The following is a 21616-nucleotide window of genomic DNA, read 5'->3' on the forward strand; positions in this document are numbered from 1 at the left end:
AATGAAGGGTCCATGGAAAGAACATGCTAAATCACTTTTAACTTTTCATAAGAGCATTTCTTAACTTTAATACAGTCATAAGACATTATAATTTACATCTAGTTTAGTTTAATTTATAGTGTTAGAATGCAGGATTTTTACCATTCTGACTTTGTAAAAGATAGTTAACTTTATGAGCTAGCAGATGGGATCAAAAAACAAAAATCAATAAAAAGTGACTTAGCAAGTTCTCTCCGTGGACCCTTCAAATGTTATGAAGTTTGTCATAAAATAGTAATTTATGTTACAAGAAAGTAAAACAGGATTTTATTCACGTGGAATAATTTAGTGCCTGAGGTGCAAGCCGAGGGTGATAATTTCCACGAGTGCATGAAATCTGTTCTTTCTCATATGGCATTTCAAATAACATACAATAAATCATTAAATAAATATTATAATTTAATATTTATTATACATTTAATATAAAAAGTTATCCTTCATTTTCTTGTTATGGTTGCTAGGAATGAGTGAATAAAATTTTACAACAGCCACTCACTATAGCATGAAGAAACTAAAACAACAAAAGTAGGCATTATATCCACTCTTTGTTCCTAGCAACGGTAATGTGAATGTAAAAGATAACTTTATGCATAAAATCAATATAGCGGTGGGCTATTTTATAAGGAAGTGTTGGATAAAATTATTACAGCAATAATATTATTCAATCAAAATCACACATAACACCAGCTTTTGTTTAAAACATTATATGGAGGTAAATTCAATAGAGCTCCACTTATTCTTTAACAGAAGTCAATAACAATCAATCTTTGGCCATAAAATAGATTTCCCAAAAATCGCTTCCTAATTCAAGATATTTTACAGTTTAAAGTAGAAATTGAAGATAAGATTATTCCAATTGGAATAATTTTATTCTTCTTATGGAATCAAATATATCATTTAAGTATAGAGCGTCCAGATGAAAAGTATCCAAAATATAAAAACTGTAGTCCTCAGTTTGCTGTCTGAGAACCAGATACTTTCTTTGTTGGAGGTTCACGTCCATACTGCATTCTAAAACAATGCCTAACAGTCATAACAGACCTTCGCTAGTCACATCATGCATCCAAGCTTGTCCTGCGATCTTGACATTTTACTGAGCTTGGCCAAGATTACTAGCTAGTGCATGTGTGTATTCAGTATCTACAAATAAAACTTTGATTTTCTCTTTGCGATGGCATAAACTAGAAGATAGTATAAAAACACTTTCCAAGATACAGCCTAAGTCACCTTTTTTATTTTTGATATCTTTCATTCAGATAACTAGTACATGCCAAACACAATAATTAACTTTTATATTATAGTCGCGACGCTGTTATTCCCGGCGTAACTCATCCTCTTTGTTTATGTCTTAGGAAATGAAGGCACTCTAAAGTCTAGGTAGGTAGTATCGTTCGCCATTTTTGTTCTTTCGTTGTCGAGTTACCAGACAGGAATCTATTTGCCACACCATTAAACATTACCATGTCATAGCTTCTAAGATAATAAATCAAATGCACTGTAATTCAGCAAATGATTGAGCGGCAAATAACTTACTCGTGTGTTTTCCGTGAACGCCATCGACAGAGCCAAAATGGCGGGCAATTATATTGTGAATCTTATTAGTTACAACAATGTAATTTATTCGTCACAACAATAATTCCTTTCTACAATTCACCTTAAACGCTCTTGTCAACAATTGTATCTTCACTCAACACAGTATTCGTTATAGCACTCCACCGACGACAATGACAATTTACTTGGACTATTACGCACAACAATGAACTGTTAATCTTAACTAATATTTACAAAGCACTATTTACAAATCAGAACTATCAGTTCTCAGTTCACAGTTCTTCTATCTCAGTCACTCGAGTTCACAGTATCTCGAACCACAGACCTTCAGAGACAGTTCACTGTACTCGAACTCGGGTCCCTCCAACTGCGGCCACTGCACTCGAACTCAGGTCCTTCCAACTGCGGTCCACTGCACTCGAACTCAGGCCTTCGGATGCTGACGCAGATGCGGACGCACACTCGAGTCGAACTCCGGTTGGCTTGCTTGCTCTGGCTTTCTCACTGACTGAATAACTGAAAACTCTACAACAACTCTCTAGTTCGCTGGCGCCTGCTCTTTTATAGCAAAATCATAGTTGCGAGAACCTTCTACAGGTGTGTAGAGAATTATCTCATATCTCTACATCGACAGACTCCTGGAATAGTCGAGAAGGTCGTTCCACATTCACTGCGTTAGTAGCAGCTGCGCGCAGACTCGTTGCGTTGACGTAATACACCCTCTCTCTTCTTTCCACCGCGCGACGTCACTCAATGTTCCGTGGAGCCTGTGCGATCTGCTTTCTTGCGGGACGCTGGTCGTGAGTTCGATTCTCACGTCGCTGTCACAATATTAAGTATTTATCGAGCCTTAGGAAATGCATAACGTGATCAGAGAATCACAAGATGCACACGTTTAAATGTAGCCGACCTGCAACATGATTGGCTGCCGGAAATAAGAGCGTAGGTACTATAATTGTTAGTGGAATACGTACATTTGGGCAAGAGTTTTAGGAGCAACTCTCTTTGTGATTAATTGCTAGTGGAACATGTACATTCGAGCAAGAGTTATAGGAGCAACTCTCTTTGTGATCCAAACTGGTTTTATACATTTATGCTTTTGTTGTGCTAATCAATAAAAGACACTACCCGAGGTGTATGCGATTTGAACGTAGTAGTAATCAGTGCTTTTTTTTCTGGCGGAAAGTACCGAAACAGTATTCCAGCACCTTTTAGTTATATTTTTCATCATGGAACCGAGAAATGTGTTGCCAATTATATTTTAACATCATTTTTCTTTTAACTGCTTAGGCCTTGAAAGTCTTAAAGTTGGACAAAAAGGAGGTTACAAACGACAAAATTCCCGTGCAATGAACAGTATTCATCTCCCCATCCACTACAATATATTCTACACTGAGTTCTACCACCTTTTTCTCGAGAAGAAAAGCACTGGTAGTAGTTAAGGCTACGTTGTGGTTTATGACACTATACACAATGAACGTGAACAAAAGTTGGCATGCTCTCTTTTTTTTCTAAACCTAAGAGATTGTGTGCAACACTCTTCTGCCATTATTTTTCTCTTTTCCTAACATACAGACTGTCAGAGAAAGAATGGACATACATAAAATACCAATAAAATTCATACCTGCCAAATTAAAAGTTACAAGGTTAATCATATAACATATACTGACTCCTAACTGCATAGGTGAATATGAAATAGCTGGAATGCAGTGACACTGTCATTCAGCTCTAACCATTCATGCACTGTTGGAACAGAACAATTATTCATTCTGTTGTCACTGTACACATGAAATTCACAACTATGTGCAGTGAAAATGGACATGTGATATGGTTAACAGTATCAAGTAAATAGTAGCACGAAGAAACAACAGTTCCTGAAGTGTGTGATGTGCATACTGGCAGCTCATCTCTAGTCCATTACGTTGGCATTTAAGATGGATATATTCCAAATTCCTGAAATGCTGACCATCTCAAGCATGATAACAGCATAGTACGATGAAAATCATGTTGCAAGATGCTGAAAGTTGTGGCAACAATGATCATTACTTGCCCAAGTTTATCTTCTCAGATTAGTAACTTATCACAGATACAAATTATGTGAGGTTCTGTAGAAACTCATGTCGAAGAATTAAAAAAGTCAGTTCTGTAGCACATGATCACCAGAAGAATTCACTGGCCATATTCTACTAGCATGAAGCACCAGATAGCCGTAAAAGTGTTCAGATCTATCTAGTCAATGGATTAGAAAGCATTGTCATTTACTTTAAAATCCAAGATCTTGGAATGAAACTGATACAATCTTCTTACAGAAGGCACACACCGATCTAGACATATGTAAATGTAAAAAAAAAAAAAAATGTAAAAAAATTGTACAAAATTGTAAAAATTGTAGAAAATTACTAAATTGTAAAACTATAAAAATTTGTAAAAATTGTAATTGTAATATTGTAAAATGTTGACATGTTCCACATCTTAAAGCTTCATTGCTCATGTAAGATCTATGGAATAAAATAAATGAATGAATGAATGAATCATACTAATCACATCTTCACAACACATGAATGAAAGCACTGTTCTCACTGTACAAGGAATGGTGACTGAAATATATATCAATGCCTTTTAGGCACTGAAAATCCAATGGGCAACAACCAAGGTCAGGTTCAATTGTTAGAAGTTCTTAATATATTTTTCACATGGTCAAAAGCTGTTTTTATTAAACATGTTTGAATACTGTATCCATTCTTTCTGTGACATACTGTACAGCTTTTGGTTATGATTATTCATTACAAATTTAATTTTACTTTTGAAATATAGTTACATCTGGATGAAAAAAAAAATTACTTAACAACTGTAATCTTCATCTTACGATGTTGGTGACGTTAAACATCCGTTGATGTGACATATTAATGAATTTAAATACTATTATAGTCACAATCATGCCATGGTATGAAAGATCGTAAGATGAAGATTACACATAAGCAGTGCTGACTAGATCAGACGCTATGGACAGTACTCTATAACAGAGTCGCCAGTATGAAGGGATAATTCCAAGCCTTTGGCGTGAGACGATCTCGATAGCTCAGTGGTAGAGCGCCTGACCGGAGTACAGGAAGTCGCAGGTTCGAATCCCGCTAGAGGTTATGAAATTTTTCTTTCATACCGTGGCATGATTGTGACTATAATAGTATTTAAATTCATTACTTAACAACTACTTAATAACAGGAGTACCATAACTAGTTACAAAAATAATGTAACATACCAAATAAATAATCATTAAATAATAAATTATGTGAACCTATACAGAATGAATGGTGTTAACTTACAAAAACAATGCTTCTTAACCATTCTTTGATACACACAAATACAATTCTGACATAAAATCATGAGTCTGATGGAAGGTGTGCGACACCGAATCAAATTTCCTTAAATCAACTTTGACTCACTTTCTACAAATAAGTATTGTGTGTCTAACAGAATTATGATGCATCAACAGAGACATCACAAAGTACTGAAAATACACATTGCTTAATGTTGGTCTACAAATAAAAAAGCAGTTATTGTACAGTAATTTCACTTTCACATAAACATGACTAGTTGCATAAAATCAGTCGTATGCAAATAGGAAAGAATGCATTTCGATAGATCCATACTTTGTGAACAATTTTCAATGAAAATTGATCGAGGCCTTGAAAGAACTATAGTCTTTAAAAATGTTGGATTATGGTAGAGGATGAGTCCAGGTACTTAGTAGGTACTCACAACACACTCTTGATAATTTGCAACAAACTACACATGAATTCAGAAAAATCACAAAATAAATAATAAATAAATTGGTGGACCACAAACACATAAGGCTGCTAATAAATAAGGTGAATACAATGAGAACTCAGACTTTCTCTGTGATTAAACTGTAATGATTTTAGGTTCTAGTTAGAGGCAATTAGGTTCCGAAATATTGGAAAAATTTAATTTCAAAACTCAAAACTATTACAAAATGAACATAATTTACCCTGTCCCATGTTGATGTACATGCATCTACACAGAGAAAGTAAGACTACATAATCAAACAGCCAACAGTTATTGAAACTTACATATTAAAATATTTTTTACTAAAGATATTCAATATTTGTTTACAACATATTTTTTTTAATCGAATTATCAACAAACTAATAGAATTAAATAATACACCAGTAAGAAATACTGGAGGAAAGATAGCCATCCTTTCTGAAACAAATGAAGTCAAAATTAGAAATATGAAAAGAAAGTATCACATACAATTATTCAAACATCTGAGTATAGTACATTTTATGAGTACACAGACAAGGACAAAAACAAAATGGATAAAATAGTCTAACCTCTATTTAGATATACAGTGTTGGTGTCAGAAACCTTATTTGGATCTGCAGCATGTTAATGCAAAAGGTGACTTTGGTGAAGGAACTGAACTTCCAAGATCCTACTGGAAAATGACTTTGCTGAAACAATAAAATGATTTTAAATTCGTTACGGGTATCTCATTAACTGACCTTCTCAGTGAATCGATTCTGAAACATTTCATTTCTCCAGAGTGTGCTCAACAATTTGACTAACTGTACATGATTAACACATAAATGTAAAAATTCCCCACAAAAGAAACATATTCTTCTTCTTTGGTAACATGCCCTCCTAAGATGTTAGCCACCTTCACAACGACTTGTACATTGTTAATGACTAGGGGGCGGATTTTAGCACATTTTCATGTTTTATTCCTTACTGCAAATCACAACCTACCATTATATGAATACATTACAAGTTATTTGTAACTAAAGGTCAAGATTTTATAGTGCATATATGCATATTTAAGGGGTTAACGCGTATTTCAGCTTTTAGTGCATATAAAAGCATATTTCGTTATTTTTTAGCAATCTGGTGTTTCAACCAAGATTAAGAACATGGAAAGTCTGGAAAATGGAATATAGAAGAAACACAGACATTGAATATTTTATTTATTGCAATCTGACAACATGCACACAGTGCACTGTTGTCAGCGAATCATTGTGACAATTCCGCAGCAATCAACAAAGCACTCAATAATTAAATGCATTGCTGATTCTGTTCAAATATAATACTGGGAGTTATGATTGATGAAAGTTGAGATTAAAAGAAAAGATAATCAAAACAAAAAGCTGCCTTATCTTATGCGTAACATTTTCACAGTTGTTAGGAGAATGCTGCAATATGATCGGCGTGAAAGTTACAGGAAGTATTGGTAGACTTTATTGCGTTCGCTAAACTCGAATTTCGCCGCTTGTCAAGAAAACGCCTAATATAGGCACGATAATGCAATTTTCTGTGTTTTACTTGTCAATGTGGCAAATCAGAATTTTTCATTTTATTATGGTGATATGTCAAAGAAACTTCGAAAGTGCGTTAAGAGTGCATTGTATTTTAAAACAGCTTAGCTGCATGAAAATTATCATTTTTGAATTAGTTTTATCAACGATGCCTAATGAAAAATGTGTCAGAAGTGTACTGCTTAAGCAGAGGGGTTGAAGGACACACACCTTCAACAACTGAAATGATATTCTTATGTATAGCAGAAAAACCATCAATAATAATAAAGTCTTTAAAATAAAATAGTTTGTTTTATTTTGTTAATTTCAGTGCCTATATAATTACAGGTTTTTAATTGCATACGTGCATGCATATTTTGCCATTTTTTAGTGCATATGAATCCGCCTCCTATTAATGATTATAAAAGAGTGTGTTGGTGTTGATGACATATAACTCTCACTCTCAAGTCCTATCGCAATATTCAATGTCTCCCAGAACCACAGTTTCCAGCTGTTTTCTCCTGCATGATGTTTTGCAAGAGTCGATATTTCTGTCCCCTCACCTATGGCCAAAATATTCAAGTTTTCTTCTTTCACTGTTGACACTACTATTGTCTTTTAACCAGACAACGAAATAAACTTCAAGATTATAACTCCACATATCATAAATGTTAATGGCACAAATGCATCCATTCATTAAAAGTATATAGAAACGTAATGACTACAGAAACAATTTGTGCAAAGAAATTAAACTCCATTTTTACATATAATATGCAGAAGTGAGTAAAATAAAAATCTTAAAATAGGTTCTATTACATTATTCATTCCAAATAGCTATCACGAAATTATTTAATTATTATTCTACGCTGTCTTTATTTCAATCAATTTAAGTCCTTCAAAGCCCGGATTCCTCTAAAAATTGTTGGTTGCATGTACAGCCAGTGACACGCCATCTTCTACACTTCTTCAGAATGAAAGTACTTCCCATTTACTGCCTCTTTGTGTCTGGGCTTCTTTGGGTCATAATGGCCTCTCTGCCTAACACCCGGCTTATTTTTGTATTCACGTGGCATTGTCCCAACTCACCCCACATTGTTTTCTTAGTCACAAATATGGAATTCCCTGTCACAAAGTACTAGGGGCTGCAAGACAATAAACACTTTTAAAAACAGCTTAAAAGATAACCTTCTTAGCATTTCCAATCATACTGACTTAAACTATCACTGTCTACATTGTTACTCCTTCCATTAGACATGCATCCTGATAATGCTGTATTTTCAAAATTGTCTCATAATAATCTCTTTCTATTATCTAACATGATTTGAAATATATTAACATTCTATGTATGTTAGCTTAATTCTGTTACACAGTTTATTTCAGTGTTTAATTAATAGTTCATAGAATTTTGTTGTTTAATTCGTAAATAACTCTTGTATACATGTAACTCTTATCTAAATCAAATTGTTGAATTCTTTGTAAGTTTCTTACATATGCATGTATACTTTTTGCTGGTTGAGTGGAAGAGGAGGCCTTACAGCCTTAACTCTGCCAGCTAAAATAAATCAGCCTCTGGCCTCTGGCTGTTGTTCAGCATACAAACATTAATAATAAATAAATAATAATAATTATTATTATTATTATTATTATTATTATTATTATTATTATTACGAGGATACTGATAAACACTTAATAATGCAAACTGAACTGTGGCTTTCTAAACACTTTCAGAAACTGCAAAATGCACAACCAAAGCTTTTCTTATATATCCCTCAGTCTACAACTATGAAAGTATCCACATTATAAAAATTCCAGCTATTACATCGTAAAATGTAAAAGGCCCAAATTAAGTTTTCCAAACAAAACCAATCAGGGAAACAGGAAGCATCTGTCACTTGCAGTATCTGTTAAGGTTCTGTTAAGTGCGGGAGTCATAAACTCATGCTGTAGTGTGAACTGACTGTCATAAAAGAGAAAATAACAGTACTGTCGGAACTCACCACTGTGTTCCAACTCACCCCACTTGACGGTACTAGAAACAGAGAAATTAGTGGTGTTTATTTCGAAGCATAGAGTGACTTCCATGGGTGTAGTGTAATATGGGGAGTTGAAACATCAGTTTCTATCGAAGATATACAAAAGAATATAATAAGTTCTGAAAAGATATACAAAATAGAAGGCTTTCACAAAAAAAAAAAATGATGTAGGTAAAGAGGTGAAGTATACTCCCACTCAAATAGTGAAGATAACTTTTGAATCTCAAAATTTACCTTGGCATATTTATCTATACTTTGTGATATATGAGGTTGAGAAGTATAGATTTCCTGTTTTACAATGTAGAGATATGGTCATGAAAAACAGTGTAGAAGCCAACCAAGATGCGTGAAATATGGAGACAATCATACATTAAACAATTGTTCAAGCTTAAAATTGAGAAGTTGTAATTGTTCTTTGGAACACTTTGCTAACAGTGAAAAGTGCGTGATTATGAAATAAAAAGAAAATGACTGAATTGAATGTATCGTTTCACGAAGCTAGAGGGATGGACTCAAAACAAACATCATATACTCTACAGTAATCGAAAAAGATTTTCCACAAATGCAATCAGTTCTGACTTGAACACAATCCATCAACATTTTCCGACCTTTCCAACACAAAACACTCCACGTAAGCGACCTAAAGGTCCTGTCCAAAAACATGTGCAAAGAAAATGCCTTTCAGCATTTTTATAAAGCCCAACCTGGCAGGCTCACTATTCCTTCGAGATCTCAGAGACTGACCATACAATTGGATAGTCCCGCCAAAGTAGATACATTTAACAAGAGACAACACACCCCTCAAGAGGAAGCAGCTGCCCCAGTTAATCCAAATAGACCTACAACAAATGCTACATCAAAGACCTTTATAGATACAATATTAAATCATTTTATCAAACACGTACAGAGAATAGATCCTAAAAATACAGATTTAAGTACAAACTAGTTCAAGAAAATAAACAAAAGATCTTTTTTTCGAGTCTTTATGTCCCACCAATGCTGATCTACAGGAGGATATGCATCAAGGACAGTCTCACGTTTGGAGCACTTGCTGGCACTATTTTCTGTTGTAATGAAAAGGACTGAATAAATGCAGATTTATTCTACAAATGGATGGAGCATTTTGTCTGTAGTGAAACCATCACCTGAAAAGAAGGTGCTGCTGACAGTGGATGGACATACCACTCACACCCAGAGTCTTAGGATAGAAATAGCATGGAAACATAGCATTGTCATGTTGTCACTTCCATCCCACTGTACTCATCCTATGCAGGTGCTGGATGTGGGATTTTTCAAACCACTGAACATCTTCATGCACTCAGCAATTGCAAGAAGACTAAGAGAGAAAGACTCGAAACAGATAAATATCCCTACATTTGTGTCATGTAAGATACAGCCAGTACAGCATGATAGAAGGGGATTATATAATCAGCAGCTGAGTTGACTCGAAACAGATAAATATCCCTACATTTGTGTCATGTAAGATACGGCCAGTACAGCATGATAGAAGGGGATTATATAATCAGCAGCTGAGTTGACTCGAAACAGGTAAATATCCCTACATTTGTGTCATGTAAGATACAGCCAGTACAGCATGATAGAAGGGGATTATATAATCAGCAGCTGAGTTGACTCGAAACAGGTAAATATCCCTACATTTGTGTCATGTAAGATACAGCCAGTACAGCAAGATAGAAGGGGATTATATAATCAGCAGCTGAGTTGACTTGGAACAGATCAATATCCCTACATTTGTGTCATATAAGATACAGCATGATAGAAGGGGATTGTATTATCAGCTGCAGAGTGGACTTGGAACAGATCAATATCCTTACATTTGTGTCATATAAGATACAGCATGATAGAAGGGGATTGTATTATCAGCTGCAGAGTGGACTTGGAACAGATCAATATCCTTACATTTGTGTCATATAAGATACAGCATGATAGAAGGGGATTGTATTATCAGCTGCAGAGTGGACTTGGAACAGATCAATATCCTTACATTTGTGTCATATAAGATACAGACAGTACAGCATGATAGAAGGGGATTGTATTATCAGCTGCAGAGTGGACTCGGAACAGATCAATATCCTTACATTTGTGTCATATAAGATACAGCATGATAGAAGGGGATTGTATTATCAGCTGCAGAGTGGACTTGGAACAGATCAATATCCTTACATTTGTGTCATATAAGATACAGCCAGTACAGCATGATAGAAGAGGATTGTATTATCAGCTGCAGAGTGGACTCGGAACAGATCAATATCCTTACATTTGTGTCATATAAGATACAGCATGTTAGAAGGGGATTGTATTATCAGCTGCAGAGTGGACTCGGAACAGATCAATATCCTTACATTTGTGTCATATAAGATACAGCCAGTACAGCATGATAGAAGGGGATTGTATTATCAGCTGCAGAGTAGACTCGGAACAGATCAATATCCTTACATTTGTGTCATATAAGATACAGCATGTTAGAAGGGGATTGTATTATCAGCTGCAGAGTGGACTTGGAACAGATCAATATCCTTACATTTGTGTCATATAAGATACAGCATGTTAGAAGGGGATTGTATTATCAGCTGCAGAGTGGACTCGGAACAGATCAATATCCTTACATTTGTGTCATATAAGATACAGCATGTTAGAAGGGGATTGTATTATCAGCTGCAGAGTGGACTTGGAACAGATCAATATCCTTACATTTGTGTCATATAAGATACAGCATGTTAGAAGGGGATTGTATTATCAGCTGCAGAGTGGACTCGGAACAGATCAATATCCTTACATTTGTGTCATATAAGATACAGCATGTTAGAAGGGGATTGTATTATCAGCTGCAGAGTGGACTTGGAACAGATCAATATCCTTACATTTGTGTCATATAAGATACAGCCAGTACAGCATGATAGAAGGGGATTGTATTATCAGCTGCAGAGTAGACTCGGAACAGATCAATATCCTTACATTTGTGTCATATAAGATACAGCATGTTAGAAGGGGATTGTATTATCAGCTGCAGAGTGGACTCGGAACAGATCAATATCCTTACATTTGTGTCATATAAGATACAGCCAGTACAGCATGATAGTAGGGGATTGTATTATCAGCTGCAGAGTAGACTCGGAACAGATCAATATCCTTACATTTGTGTCATATAAGATACAGCATGTTAGAAGGGGATTGTATTATCAGCTGCAGAGTGGACTTGGAACAGATCAATATCCTTACATTTGTGTCATATAAGATACAGCCAGTACAGCATGATAGAAGGGGATTGTATTATCAGCTGCAGAGCGGACTCAGAACAGATCAATATCCTTACATTTGTGTCATATAAGATACAGCCAGTACAGCATGATAAAGGGGATTGTATTATCAGCTGCAGAGTGGACTCGGAACCAGATCAATATCTCTACATTTGTGTCATGTAAGATACAGCTAATACAGCATAATAAAGGGGATTGCATTATTAGCTGCAGAGTGGACTCGGAACAGATCAATATCCTTACATTTGTGTCATGTAAGATACAGCCAGTACAGCATAATAAAGGGGATTGTATTATCAGCTGCAGAGTGGACTCGGAACAGATCAATATCCTTACATTTGTGTCATATAAGATACAGCCAGTACAGCATGATAAAGGGGATTGTATTATCAGCTGCAGAATGGACTCGGAACCAGATCAATATCTCTACATTTGTGTCATGTAAGATACAGCTAGTACAGCATAATAAAGGGGATTGCATTATCAGCTGCAGAGTGGACTCGGAACAGATCAATATCCTTACATTTGTGTCATGTAAGATACAGCCAGTACAGCATAATAAAGGGGATTGTATTATCAGCTGCAGAGTGGACTCGGAACAGATCAATATCGTTACATTTGTATCATGTAAGATACAGCCAGTACAGCATGATAAAGGGGATTGTATTATCAGCTGCAGAGTGGACTTGGAACAGATCAATATCCTTACATTTGTGTCATATAAGATACAGCATGTTAGAAGGGGATTGTATTATCAGCTGCAGAGTGGACTCGGAACAGATCAATATCCTTACATTTGTGTCATATAAGATACAGCATGTTAGAAGGGGATTGTATTATCAGCTGCAGAGTGGACTTGGAACAGATCAATATCCTTACATTTGTGTCATATAAGATACAGCATGTTAGAAGGGGATTGTATTATCAGCTGCAGAGTGGACTCGGAACAGATCAATATCCTTACATTTGTGTCATATAAGATACAGCATGTTAGAAGGGGATTGTATTATCAGCTGCAGAGTGGACTTGGAACAGATCAATATCCTTACATTTGTGTCATATAAGATACAGCCAGTACAGCATGATAGAAGGGGATTGTATTATCAGCTGCAGAGTAGACTCGGAACAGATCAATATCCTTACATTTGTGTCATATAAGATACAGCATGTTAGAAGGGGATTGTATTATCAGCTGCAGAGTGGACTCGGAACAGATCAATATCCTTACATTTGTGTCATATAAGATACAGCCAGTACAGCATGATAGAAGGGGATTGTATTATCAGCTGCAGAGTAGACTCGGAACAGATCAATATCCTTACATTTGTGTCATATAAGATACAGCATGTTAGAAGGGGATTGTATTATCAGCTGCAGAGTGGACTTGGAACAGATCAATATCCTTACATTTGTGTCATATAAGATACAGCCAGTACAGCATGATAGAAGGGGATTGTATTATCAGCTGCAGAGCGGACTCAGAACAGATCAATATCCTTACATTTGTGTCATATAAGATACAGCCAGTACAGCATGATAAAGGGGATTGTATTATCAGCTGCAGAGTGGACTCGGAACCAGATCAATATCTCTACATTTGTGTCATGTAAGATACAGCTAATACAGCATAATAAAGGGGATTGCATTATTAGCTGCAGAGTGGACTCGGAACAGATCAATATCCTTACATTTGTGTCATGTAAGATACAGCCAGTACAGCATAATAAAGGGGATTGTATTATCAGCTGCAGAGTGGACTCGGAACAGATCAATATCCTTACATTTGTGTCATATAAGATACAGCCAGTACAGCATGATAAAGGGGATTGTATTATCAGCTGCAGAATGGACTCGGAACCAGATCAATATCTCTACATTTGTGTCATGTAAGATACAGCTAGTACAGCATAATAAAGGGGATTGCATTATCAGCTGCAGAGTGGACTCGGAACAGATCAATATCCTTACATTTGTGTCATGTAAGATACAGCCAGTACAGCATAATAAAGGGGATTGTATTATCAGCTGCAGAGTGGACTCGGAACAGATCAATATCGTTACATTTGTATCATGTAAGATACAGCCAGTACAGCATGATAAAGGGGATTGTATTATCAGCTGCAGAGTGGACTCGGAACAGATCAATATCCTTACATTTGTATCATGTAAGATACAGCCAGTACAGCATGATAAAGGGGATTGTATTATCAACTGCAGAGTGGGCTCAGAACAGATAAATATCCTTACACTTGTGTCATATATGATACAACCAGTACAGCATGATAGAAGGGGATTGTACGGTACGTGCTAAAATATACAGTACTGGATTTTGCACAGCCCGCATGCGCATGCCTGTGCGTCTGCATGTTGTTGGATCACCATTATGTATTGCTGGTTGTGTAACGAACGTTGTGCTGTGTGGTTGGAATTGACAATGGGTCTCGTGACAGAGGAAAAAGTGTTCATAGTGGAGTATTATTTTCGCTCATATAGGAATGGTTATCAAGGCAGGGCGACTTTAAAGTTAGTGGCGCAACAATATCATGAACACTTTAATCAGTTGGTACCAAGCAACACAGTTATAATGTCTATCGTTACAAGGACGATGGGATGATTGTCTGATGAAGATAAAGTTCAAATAGCTCTTCTAAAACTAAAAGGGACAGCCAGAGTATACTCTGACACGACATCAGCTTTACAGGAGCCTAATATATCTTTTGCAGAATTTAAGCGAATATTTGTAGAGAGGTTTAAAGACAAAAAGTCTATGCAGTATCATTACACTAGACCACAGAATGCAGTACAGGAAAAGAATGAGAGTCCTGAAGAATTTTGCGACAGAGTAAGACGACAAAGTCTCAGAACAATAGTATCAACTTCAAACAAGCAGGAAGAGATAGTAGTAAATCAGGAAGCAGAAAGACGTGTAGTAACTGCATTTATACATGGCTTAAGAGGTAACGCAGGACGCGAAGTAAGACTTAGAATGCCAGAATCACTTAGTGAAGCATTAAAATTGGCAACGTATATGTATAATACCGAAAAGGAGGAAACGACCATCACTCCTAGAGATATGAGAGAAAAGCGTGTTTTTACACTACAACCACAAACAGGAAACAGGATAACAGCAGAAATACATGGAGCACTAACCACAATGTAGAAGCAAGTCGAGGAAGAGGATTCGCTCGCGGTAGAGGTTTCCGGTTTAAGGGAAATTTTTCCAGAGGAAGTTTTGGTAACAACGTCAGATACAACAATTACGGAAATAATAGACCAAAGGAGTTAGAGTTAGCTCAGGAGCATGCCGAAAGTACCCGATTGAGCATCCAATGTTACAAATGTGGGCGATTCGGTCACATTCAAAGGGACTGTAGGAAGGGATTTGAGGGGTATCTGGATCAGTACCCAAACGGGACCAGTTCTGCAAAGAAGACCCCGACGTAAGAACTGATACACAATCACACGCAGTTTTGGTAGCACCTTCCGCCTTGAACGAGATAATTAGCGAACCTCGGGTGAACTTAATAGTCGAGGATAAAGTATGGGAATTTGTTGTGGACACCGGCACCACGGTATCATTAGTTAAGTCAGGCGTTAATAAACCAAACTGATGTGGTGATTAGGGGAGCAAATGGGCAAATAGTTAGAAATTATGGAACTCAGATGATTAACTTCCAGCTTGGAACTGAACACTTTTGTTATAATTTTATAGTCAGTGACATTAGAATCAGCACTGGGTAGATTTTTTGCGCTATGTTGGAGCCCGTATAGACGTCCAATCAAACTCCATGATAATAGGCAGGCAAAATGTAGCATTGAAGCAATGTTTCATCATTGTCTGGAAAATCAAGTTCCGTGTCTGCATTGGCCCCGCAGCCACTGAACAGTGATCAGTTGGATTGGAGCGTATCAGTTTTGCTAGCAGACTCCGTTGTCTTACCTCCGCATACAGTAAAAATAGTCTGGGGAAAGATTATGGGACACCATGATCTTAGTAGTAACCCAAAGTCTTCTCAATTAGTAATGGTTGAGCCATTACGTGACCGTGATGGCATACCAGGAGTATATGTTGCACGCAGCGTTAGTAAGTTAGGAAAATTTCAGACATATGTCAATGATGCTCAGGGAAGAAATTCCCTTGTGAATTGCAGATCAGGATACGAAGTAGAAGCCTCCATGGAAGATCAGGGAAATGTGAATCCCTCATGTAAGGAAAATTTAATAACAGATACCTCGACAGGAAGATTAGCCGGCTTGGATGAACCCCCCCTAGCGGTACTGTCTGCGAATGGTGCGGCTGAATTGGTTCCTTCGACGGAATCGTTCGATAACCGATCGGCACTGAAAGTAAAGATTCCTTGTCCCGTAGGAAATCTGAATGTAGTATCAGAAATTTTGAATCAAAATGATAATGTAATTGATAAAAATAATAGTATTGATGAATGTCAAGCTAATATTGTAATAAGAGAAAGTAAAAAGGGTAGGATTAAAGATTCACAGCGTTCAGATTCGTCACAAAAGGGGGGAGAAAATAAATTGAATGAAAATTTGAAATTCAAGTTAATGAACAAGTAAACGCACCAAATAAGTATGAAAATGTAAAATTTAGTGAAATAGTATTAGAATATGTACCAGTTCAAGTAGTAAATTTATCGCCCGAACCGATTAATGTAATTAAGCATCACTTGATAGGAGAAGCAGGCATAGCGATCCTAGATGCGCAAAAAAATAACGTAACAATTGCTAATGGAACAAATGAAGACCTAGTGAACATAGTAGAAGGAGAAACTAAAGAAACCTGTAGGAAGGAGACGCAAGCAAGGAAGATAGATTTACAACATGCACAGAATGATGCACAGAAATTTTTATAGAAGAAAATTTGCTACATTTAGAGGGATTAGATAAGAAACAGATGGTACAACTATTGAGAAAATTTAGACATTTATTTTATGTAGAAGGCAGTCCAGAGATTGGCTGTGCTAGCCAAGTGAAACACACTATTAATACAGGAGATGCTCTACCAGTGAAAAATAATCTGTATAGAATTGCACATTCATTGAAGCCAGTTGTTGAAGAACAAATAAATATGTTGGAAAAGAGAATAATCGAACCTAGTATGTCCCCACGGGCAAGTCCCATTGTACTTGTTCCTAAGAAATCACAGGATCAAACTATCAACTCCCTGTTGAAACTAAAGCCCTTAACTATGCTAGATTTAAAAAGTCAGTGAAACATATTTTACTTTTCCACATGCCTTTTACTGTCAATAAGTATTTTAGTTTAGCACTCCAAATTTAACTTACAGTAGTTAGTATCTCCTTTTGTGTTTACTGCTCTTCTTTTCTGTCTGATTCATGTCTGGGGTGAGACTACCCAAGAAGATAAGGAAACCAAGAACTTTGTACAAGTAATGGTCTGGAGAAGATTGTGGAGAATTGACTTCATTGCAGAATGTGTTGAGTGTATATTATTAGTATATTATTGTAGACATCTTGTATGTCGGAATAACACACTATGTAACTGCATATTTATTATGTATTCACTCTGACGATGCCATGAAATCATTGTATTTCCTAAGGCTAATAAATATCTATCTATCTATCTATTTATTAAATATCAGTTATGTATTGAACGCAGTAACTAAGTCAGATGCGTATCCTATACCCAATATTGTGGAAACCTTGGATTCCTTGGGAAATTGTAAGGTTTTTTCTGTTTTAGATTTGGCTTCTGGATATTTCCAAATCCCTATAGATGAAAAAGATAAAGAGAAGACAGCTTTTACATGTCACATGGGACATTTCCAATATAATAGAATGCTGTATGAGTTACAGAATGCACCCAGCACTTTTATCAGATGTATAGATTTTTTGTTGATGGGGTTAAAGGGCAGTATTTGCATGGCATACCTTGATGATATACTTTGTTATTCTAAAGATATCCCTACGCATGTTCAGAACTTGGGAAAGATATTCAGAAAACTGGAAGAAATTAACTTTAAGATTCAACCCTCAAAGTGTACATTTGCGACTGATAGCGTAGAATATTTAGCACACATTGTATCTAAGGAAGGCGTGAGGCCCAATCCAAAGAAGATTAAGGCAATTCAAGACAGACAGAGATATTCGATCCTTTATTGGGTTAGCATCATACTAGCGACGACATATTTTGAATTTTGCCGACATTGCAAGGCCATTGATGCGGTTAACAAGAAAGGACATAGAATTCAAATGGGAAGATGACCAGGAAGAGGCCTTTGTAACCTTGAAGACTAAATTAAGTGCGGAACCTCTGTTGATTTACCCAGATTTTTTAGTTCCTTTTATTGTTACTACAGACACGTCCCAAGAAGCAGTAGGTGCTGTTCTCGCGCAAAGAATAAATGGTGAGGAAAAGCCTGTAGCTTATTGTAGCAGACAGTTGAATACAGCTTAAAGGAATTACAGTTGTACAGAAAGAGAGCTTTTAGCAGTGATTTTTGCTACCAAGCAATTTTGATGTTATTTATATGGTAGAAAATTTACACTACACACTGATCATGCAGCTCTAAGATGGCTTTTGAATTTAAAGGATCCAAGTTCGATATTGACAAGATGGAGTTTAAGACTTGCGGAATTCGATTATGAAGTTGTACACAAGCCTGGTAAAAAATTACCACATGCAGACGCTCTTAGCAGGCATGTAGGAATTATTCACCAAGATGTGTTTGGCGATGATTTGAATATAACAAAATAAATTATTTTGTCGGAATAGTTGTCAGATGACGAATTGACGGAATTAATGATTTGATGAGTTTTACCGAGATGAAGATGGATTGCTATATAGAAAGTCTTCAGTACATGATGCACAAGTTGTTATTCCAAAGTCTTTGATTTCCACTGTGATAAGACACGACCACGATAATATTTTTATGGCACATCAGGGCACAAAACGAACTGTAGCAGCCATCAAATTGAAATATTGGTGGTCTAGCATGAATAAAGATGTAAGAGAATATATTGAAACCTGTAATAAATGTTCAAAAAAGAAGATTGGCAAAGCACAAATAGCACCTTTAGGAGATTCAGTAGAGGCGAATGAGTACCTGGAAACTGTCTCACTAGACAGGAACCAGGAAACAGATATTTGCTTACCTTTATTGATCACTTTACTCGAAATTGTGAAGCCATTCCAATCCCAGATCAGAGTGCGGAAACCGTGACTAAGGTGTTCGTAACCAAGATTATTGCTCAGCTAGGAACACCAAAACGTTTGCTGACATACCAAGGGTCGCAGTTTGTGTCCAAACTTTTTACTGAAACATGCAAAGTACTTCAGACAAAGAAAATTCAAACAACGGCGTATCATCCATAAAGCAATGGGATATGTGAAAGAATGCACAAGCTTTTAGTAGACATGTTATCTCACTATGTGCATATAGATGGGAAAAACTGGGATAAGCTTGTACCATACGCAGTAATGGCATACAGAGCAACTCCACACACAGTGACAAAGTACAGTCATTATTTAGTGTTTGGTAGAGATATGAGATTACCTATCGAAGATCGATTTGCAAAGTATAATAAAGATTCAGATTTGTCTTATGAAATCCATGTAAGAGATTTGACAAATCGAATTCGTGTAGTATCCCAAGTTGTGCAACAGCACTCTAAGTAGGGTCACGAACGATCTAAAGAACATTATGATAAACGTACTAAGTTGAGGAAATTTAATGAAGGAGATTTAGTTTACTTGTATGATCCCATACCATCTCGAAGTAAAGCTAGAAAATTTGATTACCATTGGACAGGACCGTTCGAGGTAAAAAAGAAATTATCCAGTTTAGTTTATAAGATAAAGCTTAATATGTTGAAAGGTATAACGGATAATGAGGGTAAAATTGATATTAATATCTTTAAATATATTATTAGGCAGAAAGATTGTATAATTGCGGAACTTAGGGAAAAAGTGAAATTGCTTACACAACACGTAGAGTTGTTAACTATGGTTAAGGATGGTTGTTCACTAAAACAAATGAAAATAGACACGAGCCCTTAAGTGTGATAGTAACATTAAGGTTGTCCAAACTACAAATGAAAATCCGGGTGCTTTGACAGTTGGTTCCAATTCGGATCCTAGCAATGGAAGTGATATAAATAAAGTTTCGTTTGCTGATGTTGTAAAAGGAAGGAAGATGAAGACAGGTAAACAACATCAGAAACTTGCTTTTTGTGGTACAAGTGCCGTTAGTAATCTCGAAGTAATCTCGAAAGTATCAAGAAATAAAGCTGTTTTTTGTAAGTAGGTTTGCACCAGATGTGACAGAGTCTGAAATAAATCAATATCTTCGGTCTCATAACTTAAAGCTTATCAAAGTAACGAGATTAAGAACAAAACATGATTCTTATGCTTCCTTCCATGTTGAAATTGACGAACAGAGCTTCGGTAGTGTGTTTTCAGCAGAGTGTTGGCCTGAAGGCTGCTTTGTGTCGGAATTTTACGGTGTTCTTAGAAATGAGCAGTTATTTCAGCCACCTAATAATAATCAGATACTGTCTGAGTGACTGAGTCAAGGTTGTAAGTTAACCTCTAATGGCTCTACTAACATTTTATATTGGAATGTACAAAGTTTATCTAGTAAGATTGATTATATTTCTGTTCTTACTAAGGAATACACTGTTCATATATTATGTATTTCTGAACACTGGTTAAATTGTGAAGAACTGTCTTTAGTGAATATACCTGGTCTTGTTTTGGCTGACAGTTTTTGTAGACCTCTATCGAAACAACATGGTGGTTCTGTTATTTTGTGCAAGAAGGTCTAAAATTTGATAGTGTAATTAATCTTTCATCGGTGATTAAATCTTATTTATTTGAAGTATGTTCTACGTACATTTCTGCTATGGACTTACTGTGTGTGGCTTTTTATAAAATTCCTGATTGTAATAGAACTGAGTTTAATACATTTTATAATAGTTTGAATGATCTTCTGGAATCAACTTTTAAAATTGATAAAAATATTAATACTGTATTAGCTAGGGATTTTAATATTGATTTTCTTTGCACTTATAATCAGGATGCTAAAGATATCATTAATTTATTTATAAGTTTTGGTGTTAGACTTAATATTTTTGAACCAACTCGTCCTGGTAATAATGGAAATATAGGTACATGTATAGCTAATGTTGTTACCAATGTTGATGATAATCTTTGTACAGCAAGTGTTGTTCCTACTATATTCTCTGATCATGAGGCGATATGCTTTAAAATAAATAATACTCATAAAATTTTACCTGATAATACTATAATGTATTCAAATCCTGCACGTGTTTTTAATGACTTAAGTATATTTTATTTTGTTTATTTACTTATGAATTTAAATTTGTTTGCCCACTGGGTCGTTAACGACCCAGTGATTGTAATT

This window comes from Periplaneta americana, chromosome 13, assembly GCF_040183065.1.
Source record: "Periplaneta americana isolate PAMFEO1 chromosome 13, P.americana_PAMFEO1_priV1, whole genome shotgun sequence".
Taxonomy (NCBI): Eukaryota; Metazoa; Arthropoda; class Insecta; order Blattodea; family Blattidae; genus Periplaneta; species Periplaneta americana.